The sequence below is a fragment of the Monodon monoceros genome, unplaced genomic scaffold (assembly GCF_005190385.1).
Source record: "Monodon monoceros isolate NGI ecotype Baffin Bay Population unplaced genomic scaffold, NGI_Narwhal_1 Super_Scaffold_21, whole genome shotgun sequence".
Classification (NCBI taxonomy): domain Eukaryota; kingdom Metazoa; phylum Chordata; class Mammalia; order Artiodactyla; family Monodontidae; genus Monodon; species Monodon monoceros.
Window position 1 is genome coordinate 11,703,873 of NW_021703778.1, and position 13,602 is coordinate 11,717,474.

The following is a 13,602-nucleotide window of genomic DNA, read 5'->3' on the forward strand; positions in this document are numbered from 1 at the left end:
AAGCTTCAGGGAAGACCTGGACCAACATCAACTCTGCATGCTGAGACACAAAAATTATGGTGTCAGGCTTCCCTGGTGGCGCAGTGGTTGAGAGTCCGTCTGCCGATGCAGGGGACACGGGTTCGTGCCCCGATCAGGGAAGATCCCACATGCCACGGGGCGGCTGGGCCTGTGAGCCATGGCCGCTGAGCCTGCGCGTCCGGAGCCTGTGCTCCGCAACGGGAGAGGCCATAACAGTGAGAGGCCCGCGTACCGCAAAAAAAAAAAAAAATTATGGTGTCAAATGGTGTCCTTATAATAAATTATTAACCCTATTTAATGGCGTGCTAAGAAATAGAGCACACTGGAATGTTTAAACCTTTAGTATCTCTGAAGAATCAGTAAAGCATATCCTGTTTCTTTTCTCCATGCAAACAGGAAGACAGTACTTCCCAGAATAATCTGAAGTTATGTTGTGGTCTTAGGATGAGCTTCTGGTCTAAAGAATGTGAGTGGAAAGTATGTTGTTATGTCCAGGCCTGGCCCTAAACTTCCCTAACCACAGTACAAACTCTTTCCCTTCCTCTGAGACTGGGGAAGCTATAAGGTGGAAGAAACCATTTAAAGGAGAACCCCCAGAGGAGTCACCGGAGTCTACATAACTGTGACGTTAGCAATAAATAAATCTTTAGTGTTTTAAGCTACTGAGATTTTGAAGTTGCTTGCTATAGCAGTGAGTTTTAATTACCCTAACAAAGCAGATATGAATGCAGACCAGCAAAATCAATGCATAGTCTTTTATAGGAAATGTCTTGGAGGATTCAGGAAAGTATCTTAGTAGCCCTCAAAATTCCCTTTTGCTTCATTATTTACTATCTTTTACTTTGTTGGTTCTAGGGGTTTTCAAGAATGACAAGGCCATTTGCATGATAATCAAAAGAGAATGATACTTGGTTTAGGACACTTGGATAATTATATACTATTGTAGGGTCAACATCCACTATAAAAACAATATTATTATAATAGCTAATACTGAAAATTTTGTATTAATTTTTGTCTTGTATATTTTGTACCTTATTTTGTTTAATTTTCAAAAAATATGAGTATGATATAACTCATTAGCAGCAGTTCAATGTGATTTTAACACTGCTTAAAAAAAATCTTAGTGCTCAAAATGACTTTCAAACTCCTAGAAAAAAATAGTACCTTTTTCATATGTGAAGATATAATTTGGCCATATTTCGTCAGCACTGATTTTTCCTAAAGTTTTGAGAATCTTTCCTGAAATACAAAAAAATACTTTTCCATCAGACTTGAGATTTCTAACTGAAGCTCATGAGTTAGATGCTGTATTGATCTAATATACCAGTAAGTGGCCAAATGGTACAATTTATCATGTCCACATGGGATTATGGGAAATTCTCTCTCCTGCTCTGGGTCCCTGTATATACTTTCTCATTTCTCACATAGCAGACTAATGATACAGGGGCTCTCATTTCAGTCTTTTGTTTCCAACAGGCAAATGCCTGTAAACAAGCAATAATTTCTGTAGTAGTATGCTTTCTCCTACACTGTTTAAAGCAATGATTTATTTATTTCAAACTGTAAACTCTACTTTCTGCCTATAAAACAAATTACCTTTTGCATGAATATGAGAACACGTCGTTTCTCTAAGTTAGCTAGTAAAAATCTCTCTCTTGCCATCGCGAATGAAATAGGTTATAAAATTCCATTACCTTAAGTGCATCCAAGTGCCCCTGGCTTAAGAGAAACATTTCTACAGATGCTATTTATTCAAAATCAAAATTGTCTCTTCTGGGTAGCTGTGAAACAATGAGTCATGACCTTACACGAGGCAAAACCAAAACAAAACGAAACAAATAAACAAAGCTCAGTTTATGTAAAAATGTTGTCATTAAGCTCTGCTGAATGTCTCCGTATCTCACCTACTGCTTCTCAAGAAAATACAACAGATGACATCTTATGCACATCAATGTTCCTGCTCTATAATCCAGTGGGAGGAGTATGTTGAACACTTTCAATGACACATCCTATGGTTAATGGCATTATCTTGGGTACCGATTCTGTGTTTCACTATGAACACATGCATTTTTTCCTCTACTTTCAGATTTCTCTCTTCAGTTTCTTCCTCCACCTCCACCTCCCTTCCTTTATGGCATTCCTGGCCATGACCTATGGCCACGTTTCTCTTCTCTCTCCACATTCCAGTACCAGCTTCCCTTTCTTTGCCTCATGTATAAAATTCACTGGATTCTCATCCAGTCTCCATAACCCCCATCCCAAACACAGCAGGACATTTCTGAGTCCCGCCTGAGATGGTAAGTGAAGACTCTCTACACACCACAGAGCCACTCAAGTGAGCAGACAGTACAGAGCTTTCAGTCACATACGGCCAATTCTCATTATTTGCAGGACTCATGTTCTGTAGTATCCATGGAATACTGAGTTAGCAGGTACTAAACCACTGCTCCTAGGGGAGAATACAGGGTACGGTTCATGACAGCCTCTGGTCACAACTTTTTCATCAAACAATGAATCCATAACCTTGTTTTATGTGTTTCGGTCAAAGGACATCTTAGTTAACATATCTGGTTGACTCATGAACATGGACTCACCACCAACAGCGCTGTAACTCACGCCTGAACGAAGCATATCGAACACATGCTTTCTCTGTAAGGCACGTCACAGCCTTCCTGTACTTGGGGTCGCTAGGGAGAATGACTGCACTTCGCCTGGGGGCCATTTTAAATGGTGATGTCATCAACGCACAGCACAAAACTGTGAAAAATGTGACACTAAGGCCATGAAAAAGACACTTTCTTACAGTATGAGCCAAACAGGGAGGCAGCGGGTGCACCTCAGCTAGGAACGTGTGTGCGTTTTCGGCAACTTGTCCCTGAATGACTGTGAAAGCACCTAAGTATGGATTTAATATATTTTAGTGAGCAGGTGAATTTGCATATACAGACTCTGTGAATAATGAAGATTAACTGCATTTCAATCATAAAAAATGTTATGGGCTAAGATGCTATCAGTGACCAAAAAAAGTTCTAGTTTTAAAAGGTACATTTTTCTACTGACTGAGGCATGTGGAAATCAGTGTCGGCTTGATCTAGCCAAAGTTTAAATATTTTGGTTGACTGTATTTAAAAAGCCTTCAATTCTCTTGTATCTACTGGGTGCTCCTAAGTTACAGTTCATTATAATGGGCTTTACATGCCTCTGAAAGCTCTGACTTTAAAAAAAAAAAAAAAAATCCCAGGGCTGCAGAATTTCAGCAACTAAACACAGAGTTCAGTATTGTCTTTAGGGAAATCCCTCATTCAAAGGCACAAGGGAGAATTTTCCCCACTCATCTGAAAGACAGAGACTACTGTCTTAACATCGAACCCCTCGGATTTCTGTGACTAAGGAATTTCTCCCTTGTTGTGCTAGTTCCTGCCTGATAGTTTTATGCAAAATGGCACTCTCTGAGCTTTTGCTTCTTGGCTAAGTTTTAGCGGGATCAAGGAAGCATCAGGGCTGGTGTCTGTGACAAGGATGGGCTTAGAGAAGGCTCCCTTGGAGGACTTTTGGAAGGCTGAGCTGGGGTTTCTACTATTTTTGGCCACACCACATGGCATGTGGGATCAGGGATGGAACCTGAGCCCCCTGCATTTGAAGCGCAGAGCCTTAACCACTGGACCACCGGGGAAGTCCCTGAGCTGGGGTTTCAAATGGTGAGGTTTGACAAGGAGCCAACATCCTGGGTTTACCTGGCTTGGTTTCCTCTTTAACATTTATACCGTGACCCGTTTCAATGGGAGTTTAACACCATGTTTCAAAGTCCTTTGTGATGGTGAATCCTGAAATATTCTCAGAAAGCCAACACAATCCTTTACCCAAGGACTCACAGCAGACCTGCAACTGTACCACCTGTCTGCAGAAACACCTGAGGTCTGCTTTAGATCACAAAATGGAAATAAATTTTCAAAGTGTTATTCAACTTGCCTTTAGGTTTTCTAGTTAAATGTAGACATTTCTTCCTTTTTTTTCTTTACTTTTTTTTTAATTTGGTCGAAGAAAATGTCACTGTCGATTCTGTCTAAACATGCAATCATGCCATTGGATACTTGGGGAAAGAAAACCCACATGAAACATCTACCCAGATGTGATGGGAGAAATGCTGGTTTAGAAAAGCCTTTGTTCTGTGGCCGAGGCTGCCATGGTTCTCCCATGGCATCGATTTTTACTCACACATTTTAATGAATAAAAACATGCTGACCGACAATCCACGAGAACCACCAAGTACCAATTACCGAGGAACAGAACAGCTTCAGTGAGAGGTGAAGAAGGGCAAAAAGCATCATAAAATGAGTTTAAAATTTCTTTTTCTTTTTCTTTGCTGTATGCGGGCCTCTCACTGTTGTAACCACTGCACCACCAGGGAAGCCCTAAAATTTCTTAAGTAGAGCACTGAGTTGAGAGTTTCATTTCCCCTACAATCGATTTCTTTTGCTTCAAAAGAAACCCACAACTTGTTGGCATCTGGTTTCTGCAATGTTAACATAGAGGCAATAGTACTGGCCAGCAGTCGGTTCCTTAGGATGTTAGGGGGTCATGAGTATGCTTCCTTGAAGACAACTGCCCAGGAGAAAATAAGAAAATACCTCCCCCACGTCTGGAGGTCCCGTATGTAATGTTATACTGGGGGGCGTTATGATTCACCTCTGCCTGGCTCACTGGCTGTGTGACCTTGGCCAGGTACTTCATCTGCTAAGGCCATGCTCCCTGAGGCCATGAACTGCAGACTGCAGTTTATTACTAAAGGTTATTATCACATTGAATTGTTACAAGGTCTCAATAAGAAAATGGATTTACAGCCTTTGAGAGCCTCGCATTCAAGAAGTGGTCACTGTCGACTTATTATTTCTGCATCATCATTCCATCTTTCTGTCATTCTGCACTTCCTGTGCCTTCCCTCCATGGCCAACTGGAGCCCACGCCCCAGGGAGAGTTTGGGGTGACAGAGGCCTCATGAGCAGGAGAAACTGTCAGGGCCAGGAAAGCAGTCAGGCACCAGAGGGAAAAAGAAGCTAGCAAAATTTGAAGTGTCTGTATTACAACTCAACTGGTTTTAAAATTTCCATTTCTTTTCAGCAAATGTGTTTTCTTCCTCTCATGGAACTAAGAGCATATGTGCTGCCTGGCAGATGATTTCTGCAACTCTTAAAGTCAGGATCGGAGAAGGCTGACTCACAATTTCTTACGCTGCACGTGTGAAATCTTTCAAGAAAACTTGGCAGGGGGAAGAGCCTCAGGATTTTGCGTGATGCGCTCAATTGCTTTTCAATTAAATTGGTAAAGAAAGAATCGATTGATTATTTGCTTCTATTTCTGACCCTTTTAAACTATTTTTTAAAGCAGTATAAAGAGATGGGACAGAAGAAAGGAAATAACACAGGAAAGGAACAGAAAGAAGGTAACATTTGTAGAGGGTTGTAGTTTTCCCATCATCTGAATTATTTGATCTTGTGGCATCCCTGTGATGCAGGTTTTACCTGTGACAAGGACAAAGGCTCCCAGAGATTCCATAGCCACTGAGACTTTGTATTGACTCTATTCACTGAGTTCTTTGCACTACACCACATACTTTTTTTTTTTTTAGATTCACACAGTTCAGCTTCGATTAAGATTTAAGTAACAAAGTATAAGGAACTAGAACGTGATTCCTGTTAAAAGAATACGTTTGAAGAAATGTTCTTTGGCAATCACTGTAACTGATCAAGCATGAGACAGGAGTTATTTTACTAGATACGTAGTCCCTGATATTCATGCAAAAACACCAGGACCTTAGCTATGCAATATGCTGTACGAGGGGCAGGGATCAAGCCTGACCACCTGTGGACAAACACACAGACTCATTCACTATCTTGAGTTGCCTTTCAAAGAAAGTATTTGACATACTGTATACAAATTAAACACGAAGTCCAATAAGGATCCCTTATTGCCCTTTTCAAGGGCAACAGACCTGACAAAGTATTTTCTTTAAGCACTTTCTTCATCATGCCTTCAAGGGATTGCTCCCTGCAGAAGGTCTGCGTGTGGTCGGTGGCAGTTCTAGAAGCCAGAGCGGGACTTGTGGGTGAGGGAATGGGGAAGGCAGGGAAGCAGGACTTGGAGATGATGGACCCTGGCTTGAATGGCTGCAAGCACAAGACTGCAAAGCCCCCCAACTCAGAAAGCAAAGGAGCTCCGACAACTCCTGCAACAGAGGCCAGAGGAGGAGTGAGGATTCAGAAACACTACCTACAGGCTAACTGGCCGTCACTTCTGGTTCACTCCAGAGATTCTGGGCTCACCACTTAATGACCGAGTGACCTTGTGCAATGCACTTAAACTTTGTGGAGTTTCGTTTCCCTGTGTATAAGTGGGGAGAAGACACCTCCCTGTGTGTGGCTGGGAGGATTCAAAGATACCACGTATACCGCACAGCACACACACACAGTAGACGTTGAACAAATAGTAGTTATTAGCTTGAATCATTGTGATTATCCACAATCCGGGAACTGTTAACATCACCAATGCTATACTTTGAAACATGTTTATTCTTTACATTCTAGCAAACTAGTTCAAAGTCTGTTTTTCAAATACATTATCTAGTTTGGGCTTTAAAAAAACAACAAAAAAAATCCCTGTGTATGTTCTGCTCTGCTTATCAAAGGCTCTGGGTAATGTTGACTCAAGGGTAAGTCAATTACACAGGATACTGTTCTGCCTTCTATTATTCTTTTTAAACCACATTCCATGTGGTAATGGGTCAATTTCTTTACTTCCTCTTCCCTCTTACACATTCCATAGCCCAGAAAGTTGCCAGTTAAGTTTTAACCCTCCTTTGAAAGTGAATTTTCATCTCTACTCTTTTTTAAAAAAGTGACTTAAAGTAGTTGCAAGTTCTTTGAGTGCCCTCCAGACCCAATCCATGCAACAAAATAGTAACAGGAGAAAATTATGAGTGCTGGGGCCCGAGCCCCCCCGCTGAGCACGAACGGCATGATGACTTGGTGATGAACTACGCGTCCATAAACGGGTGACTCTTTGATCCTGGCTGCTTGTACAACTCTAAAGAGAAAGGCATTCTAGTCCAAACCACACAAAGAGAGAGGAACACAGGTTATTTATGGGAGCCCACTGACTCTAAGTTTAGCCTGGCTCTTTCAAGATTCAAATACACACATCATTTTGACTGCCAAATCTCCTCCCTCCCCTTATGATGTCTAATGGGGCTGTAGTGTAGGAATGTCTGATCTCTGGCTTCTCCCTGGGGTGAGAAAGGTAGCTGGTTTGGCAGAGAGACAGACACAACAGTATTTATAGAGACAGTAGAAAATTGACTCCATATGCCTACGAAGGGAAATCAGAGTAAATCACCGGGAGCTAAGAGGACTCCTGAACTCCCTTTCTGAGGTTCAGCTTCTGGCTGAGAGTAACTAGGACCCACTAACCAGCTCTCTAGCTGTACAAAGTCCAGCATCCACAGGTTCTTTCTTATTTGATGGTGTTCCACCAACACTGTCACTTTACAGAAGGGGAGGAAACGCCCTCTTTGGTTCACTGAATTCGGGAGCTGTTCTGTACGTCTGACTCTTGTATTACTCAGTGAACTTCCTGCATCAGAGCTGGTACAAACATGGAAGCCATGAATTACCGATTCTGAGGTTGCTGAAACTAGGTTCAATGACTTCTTGCCAGTGACTCTCAAGTCATGATGTTCTTGGGTAACAAGCAGTGTGGCTGAGTGTTGATTCACACTGCTCACTAAAGCAGATCCAAGTTGATAAGGACTGTACTGGGACAGTATCTATCTATTCTCTTTCCTAGCTTCCTCTGGATCGAATATCAAAATTTTACAACGTTGTGTTGGAATGGTAAGGGCTCTATGAGGACCTCTGCAATGGGAGAAAACTCAAAATGGAAATTGCTTTTATTAGTATAAAGTATTGAACTGGTGGATTTATGATCAGAATTTGGGCCAAATGAGTACAGCTAAAGCTGGAGGTCAGTCTGGTCATCCCAGCATTCCAGACACCCAAGTCCACCTCCATAGGCTGATCTAGGCAAAGTAAAAGAACCTCAATGAAACTGGCAAATTAATTTTGCTACTTTTGTGGGACCCTGAATTTGATCAAAATCGTATCATGGGGTAGGACTAAAAGGGTTCTTATTTTTGATTCATTCTATTCACTCCGTAGACACAAAGTCATCAGATACCTACAGAGGTTCACAAATTGTTTGCGAAAAGTTCATGATGTTTGAACATTCTCTTATTCTTTAGTCATCATGATGGCTTCAAGCCAGAGTCTGAACACAAAGACAGGCATATAAGTGAACATAAAACATAGCCTGAAAAGCAATACCTATATCGACGGCACTGCCTGCAAGCTCAAAGAAAGAATGGATAAAAAAAAAATAAAACAGCTGCATATCAGAATGAATACACGTTGGAGGAAGAGTGAACGGTTCAACTCAGACATTTTGTTCCTCGGGGCTTAGGGAGGAATTAACAGAAGCCAAGTTTTAGAGACAGGCCTTTAGCTCATAATTCGTTCACTGTCAAGATGATGAATGCTCGCTTTGTGATTTAATAAAAAGATAGACCTACCTAGAAAGAAAATGAGGAGGCGGCGTCCTCCACCAATAAGTAGCACAGTCTTTTGGGGCGACACCCGGGGGCTCTGGATTGGGACTCCAGCTCCGTCTTCTGGACACACAGCACACAGGACAAGCAGTACAAATTCAGGACCTCAGTCTCTCCATCTGAAAAATACAAATAATAATGTCATGGTTCCACCCAGCAACTGCTAATTAGAGATTCATGCTGATTAAAAAAACACAGGAAGAACAAAGAATACAATGTATACATGTATGATGTGTAGCACAGAATGCCTCGTAATCCCACATACGCCTTTGTACAAGTTACCCAAAGTCAGAGGTTTTAACTTCCAGTTTTTCACAAAACCTAAGTTAGACACTACCAAAGAATGGAAACACATTAAACTAGATCAACCATGAAAATAAGGGCAGGCTTGTGTAGCTGGGGGGGCAGAAGGAAATCAGGAAGGCCAATTGAGAATCAGAGAGACTGAAGGAACAGCTGGGCCACCTCTGATGGGCCTCTCTGCTCCCTTTGTTGGGAGTGATGGGCAGCTCTGATTGCTGGATTATTTCAAGAGCCTGCTGCACAGAGATGCCTGGATTCCATCAGCCGTACCAAATGGGAAATAACCACGGGATTCAGGACCCGTAGCAGGAGGCTGGGCCGCCGAAGAACATGAGTTGCCCAACATAAAGATACTGAAATTACGGATGAGATCAAGAGGCACCTCGTCTGCAGAGGAAGATTCCAGGACCACTGAGGAACCCTCTAAAATAGAACTTGACTTTGCCATCTTTCCCTATAGTCAGCAGATTTCTATGCTGCCAGAAGTTCTGGTAGTTTAGTTGATGTCAGTGAACTGAGTGCACACAGAATAGTACAACCCTTTAGGCCAACATTTCCCCAAAAGGAAATCTGTTTACATCGATCCTTCTTAATAACCAGAGAAACACACTGCTAAGTGGAAAGAAAATCATGAATGAAACTATGAAAAAAATTCATTGAACACAATTAAAATGTGTCACAAACACATTTTTAATTGTTGATCCTAAAACAGCCATTTGCAATCATTTGGTTGTTAAAAAAATAAAAATGCTTGGTACTACCCAAAAATCTTGTCTTTGAATAAAATAAAGAGGCCCCTAGAATATTTTGAGTATTGCTACCCAGTTTGTAAGATTTTGGAAGAGAGAGTTTGCTTAGTAAATATTGATTTCAAACCAGCTGAATTCCAAATTATTTCAGAATTTAGAGACTTCGAGATAAGAGGAATTTGAAACTACTGAGTCTGAATGAATGAAATGTTATTGTTTGATACTACAAATTACTATTAGTAGCAGAATTATGGAAAACATTCTACGATTCAGAGTGACACTTTAATTATCAGAGGGTTATCCTGTACCAGCATAATCTTTGTGAGAAAAGCGATTGTGAAACTTGCCCTTCTTTGCAACTGAATTTCTCCCTCTGGTCCACTGGCTAACGATGAAATTTCCTCATTTGAGAAATCCAAACTGGTTGCACTAGATAGAATGCGAGAATGTAAGATGAAATTTCTCCTAAATGTGAAATGATGGTATTCAGAGTTAAAGAAAAATTATTTGAAGAGTATAAAGGTCAGAGGATCTTGTTAATTTAGTTCCTATTAAATAAAGCATTTAAACTCTTTGCTAGATATTGCTGGTTTAATGTGAAACAAGGGTGATATCTGAAGCTGAAGAAATGACGTCGCCCCCTAAAACACGCATGTTATATTCCTCAATGCCTGATTCTAATTGTGTAAAGGTATGTACTTTTAACTGAGCTGGATTACAAAAGTATACAGTGCTAGAAATTATTACAATATATTCAATATCAACCACGCTTAGAACAGTGTTATGAGTTCTACAGTAATTTAATAAATCAACAGAGGGCAGATGGAATTTTTATTAGCCAGAGTCTTCTAATACATTTTCTCTCTATAATGAATACTGAGGGTGGGGGGAGGGCAGCAGGCGGAGCTGTCCAAAATCCAAGGCCCCTTTCTTTTCTAGAGAAATTCTCTCCACTGTACAGACTTGTTGAGAGAATCTGTCTTCTCATCCTCCAGTCTAAGGAAGCTGAAAGAGTAATCTTTCTCAGATCTTTTCCTTCCCTTTCCCCCATCACTTTTTAGCAGTCCTGGCAGCCAGGGCCCAGGCAGGAGACCTGAGTTCCTCTCTAAACCCCAAGGGAATGACTCAAAGACAATGGGATGGTTATACGTAATGGTAGTGGCAAGGATGTCAGTGGCCTTGCCTTTGTCACATTGCTCCTGCTCTTTGATTGTCAGAGCCCAGCTGGCTCTGCCCAGGGTCCAAGATGGGCCTTAGCATCTCAGAGTCTGCAAATCCTCAGTCTCCTAGGCCAGGTCAGCTTCCTGCAATTTCCTGTGATTAGGGACTCTCCCCAGAGCAAATACACAGCGTTCATCTTGTTCTTCTGAATTTTCCTGTTTGAATCACTCAAGAGACCAACCAAAACAAACACCACCAAATACGTATACAACAAGGCAATCTAACTTATATATATTTTCATTTTAAGATGCAATGCAGAGTTTTCTTACCAACTGTTTAATATTAGTGGCCAGAAGAAAGGTCAAAAAAAAAAAAAAGGAAAAAATTATATATGGCTATTTCAGTGATAGAACTGTTCTCAGAAAGGTGACTATAAAACTATCCCAGTGAAAAAGACTCAATTGTGCATATTTGAATACATATCTAAACATACTGTCTTTTATACTGTAACTTAGTCAGTGCCTCCTTTTTGTCTTGGAAATATTTCCAGAGTCTAAGTAAAGAACCCTAATTAAACAATGACTCAGCTCTGAATTGTTTTTAAGTCAGTAACCTTTCTCTTTTAGAATCATGCCGGTAGTTTTCCTCATAGAAGGCCCTCTGTTTATGGTAGTTCTTTATTGATCCACAGGATTATTGTGACTTTTTATAAGTGTCCAGGTCCTTAACCAATTCTCCCCTATTATTCAAAATTAAATTCAAAACACCATGTCCTGGAAACCCAACTAGCCTTTCAACTGTATCAAACATAGTTAAAAGATTGAAAAGCATGAGACAACACCTTTAGATTTATCCAAAGACACAGCCTCCCCTGGCTGTTGGTCCCAGTCCCTTATCTGAAACATGGGGAATCACTGCAGATACAGGCAGAGCATCGTTCTCCATCCATCTCCCATGTAGTCAAATCGACACCGGGAGGTAGAAGGACGTAGGAAAAAGAAATAAGGTCCTAGAGATAGGTTCTCTGGAGGAAAAATGCACAGCCACCGATGCCTGAAGTTATGGATTGAGATCAGATCGTCTCTTGGAGTTCTTTTCTGTACTGAGGTTTGATTTTATTAAGTTAACGCGTTAGAAATAAAGGTATTTCAGGATAGGGCCAAAGCTGCAAAGTACATAAAAGTCAGGAAGTGAATCACAAAGAAGCGCCAGGGAAAGAACATTTGTTTGAAGACTGGTAAGATTAAGTCTTTTTTTTCTTTTTCCTTTTTAATACAAATGAACTTACTCGTGTTTGAAGGCAAAGGAGAAACAGCCAAGTGGAGGATAAAACAGAAAATAGTTGAGAGAAAGTTCCTGGGGGCTGGTATGGATAGGATCTGGGGCACTGGCAGAGAGATTGGTTTTAGAAAAGAAAATGAAAGCACCTCCCCTTTTCCTCCTGGCTTCAGGGTACCATGAACAAAAGTGGTCAATGTCTCCAAAGGGTAGTCACTCAGGTATGGACATGGCTTTCCCCTCCCTCCATCCTCCATCAGTCCCTGTATATTCCATGCAATCAATTTGGCACCAGGAGGGAGAGGGAAGCTAGAAAGAGAAACAGGACCCCAGAAATAGGTACTCTGGAAGGAAATACATGGCCACTGATGCCTGAAGCCTTTAATTCCCTTCACAACTGGAATGCCACAGAAATGCTGTCAGACAGTCGAGGGCCTGAGCTTGTTGAGTCTGTTTATCTGAAATTAGATGGAAAGTAGATGTTTGACTTCCAGGGAATAAAATGAACTGTCATGGTAGAGAAGGTTTCATACAGGAAATATTATCCCGAAGCCTTCCAGCCTGAGCCCCCTCCCTTATAACTACCTACCGCAAATTATTTTCATAACAAAAATGAGCTCCCAGAACAAACTAATTACATGGGAGAGCAACTTACACTTTACTGCAGTCTTCACAATATATTTTTTCATCAAATATGAATTAGCCAAAGTAATTAGGAAAAATGATTAGCAAAGCTCTTTATTGAATATGGATCCAAGTCATTAAAAAAAAAATAAAGCATTTCTTTTGAAAATGGCTTTAAGCCTACATTTTCTCCCAAGCGGTCATCTATTTTCCCTTCAACAATAGCTTTTTGGGGACATGCGGTAATCTGAGAGAATATAACTCTTCTCCCGAAATAATACCTACTTCTCTTTTCCTTTCATGATAGAACTTTCTCTAAGTTGGTAGAAAGTCTTGAAATGTGGCTGTTTCTTTTCAAGAGAACACTGAAAGAACGAACTGCTGAACTCCCAGAGTACAAATCATCTGTAGGTGAGACCTGGGAATTACGTCTACTTTTGAAAAAGATTAGACCACCAAGCTATGCTGTTTTTCAATTCTCAAGCAATGCTGGGCTTCTGAGAAATAACAGTGGTTTTGAAGGCATTTGCATCTCCTCTTTATACCTTTACTTTTAAAAATATTTTGGATACTTAGAAGTAAACGAGAATAAAATCCACCTGACTGAAATTACATTTTCCGACGTAACTTAGGTTTAGTTGGAAATTCCACAATATAAGTTTAAACTAGCATCTCTCTTCTTTTTTTTTTTTCATTCTTGGCACTCAGGCTTGTAGAAAATTTTGACTGCTAAAAAACCAACAAAGATAGAAGTTAAAATTCATTTATGAATGTATTAAATTTTCATTTTATGCATACATTGAGATAAAA

General features: G+C 40.7%; 1 protein-coding gene across 1 annotated transcript in view; it reads right to left on the reverse strand.

Annotated features, from left to right (window-relative positions):
• KIAA1217 (KIAA1217 ortholog) overlaps window positions 1–13,602 on the reverse strand; it is a 774,831-nt gene that overhangs the window by 485,037 nt on the left and 276,192 nt on the right. The window contains exon 2 of the mRNA XM_029236751.1: window positions 8,642–8,796. The gene's annotated coding sequence lies outside the window, so the exon portion shown is untranslated. The remainder of the gene's footprint in view (window positions 1–8,641; window positions 8,797–13,602) is intronic.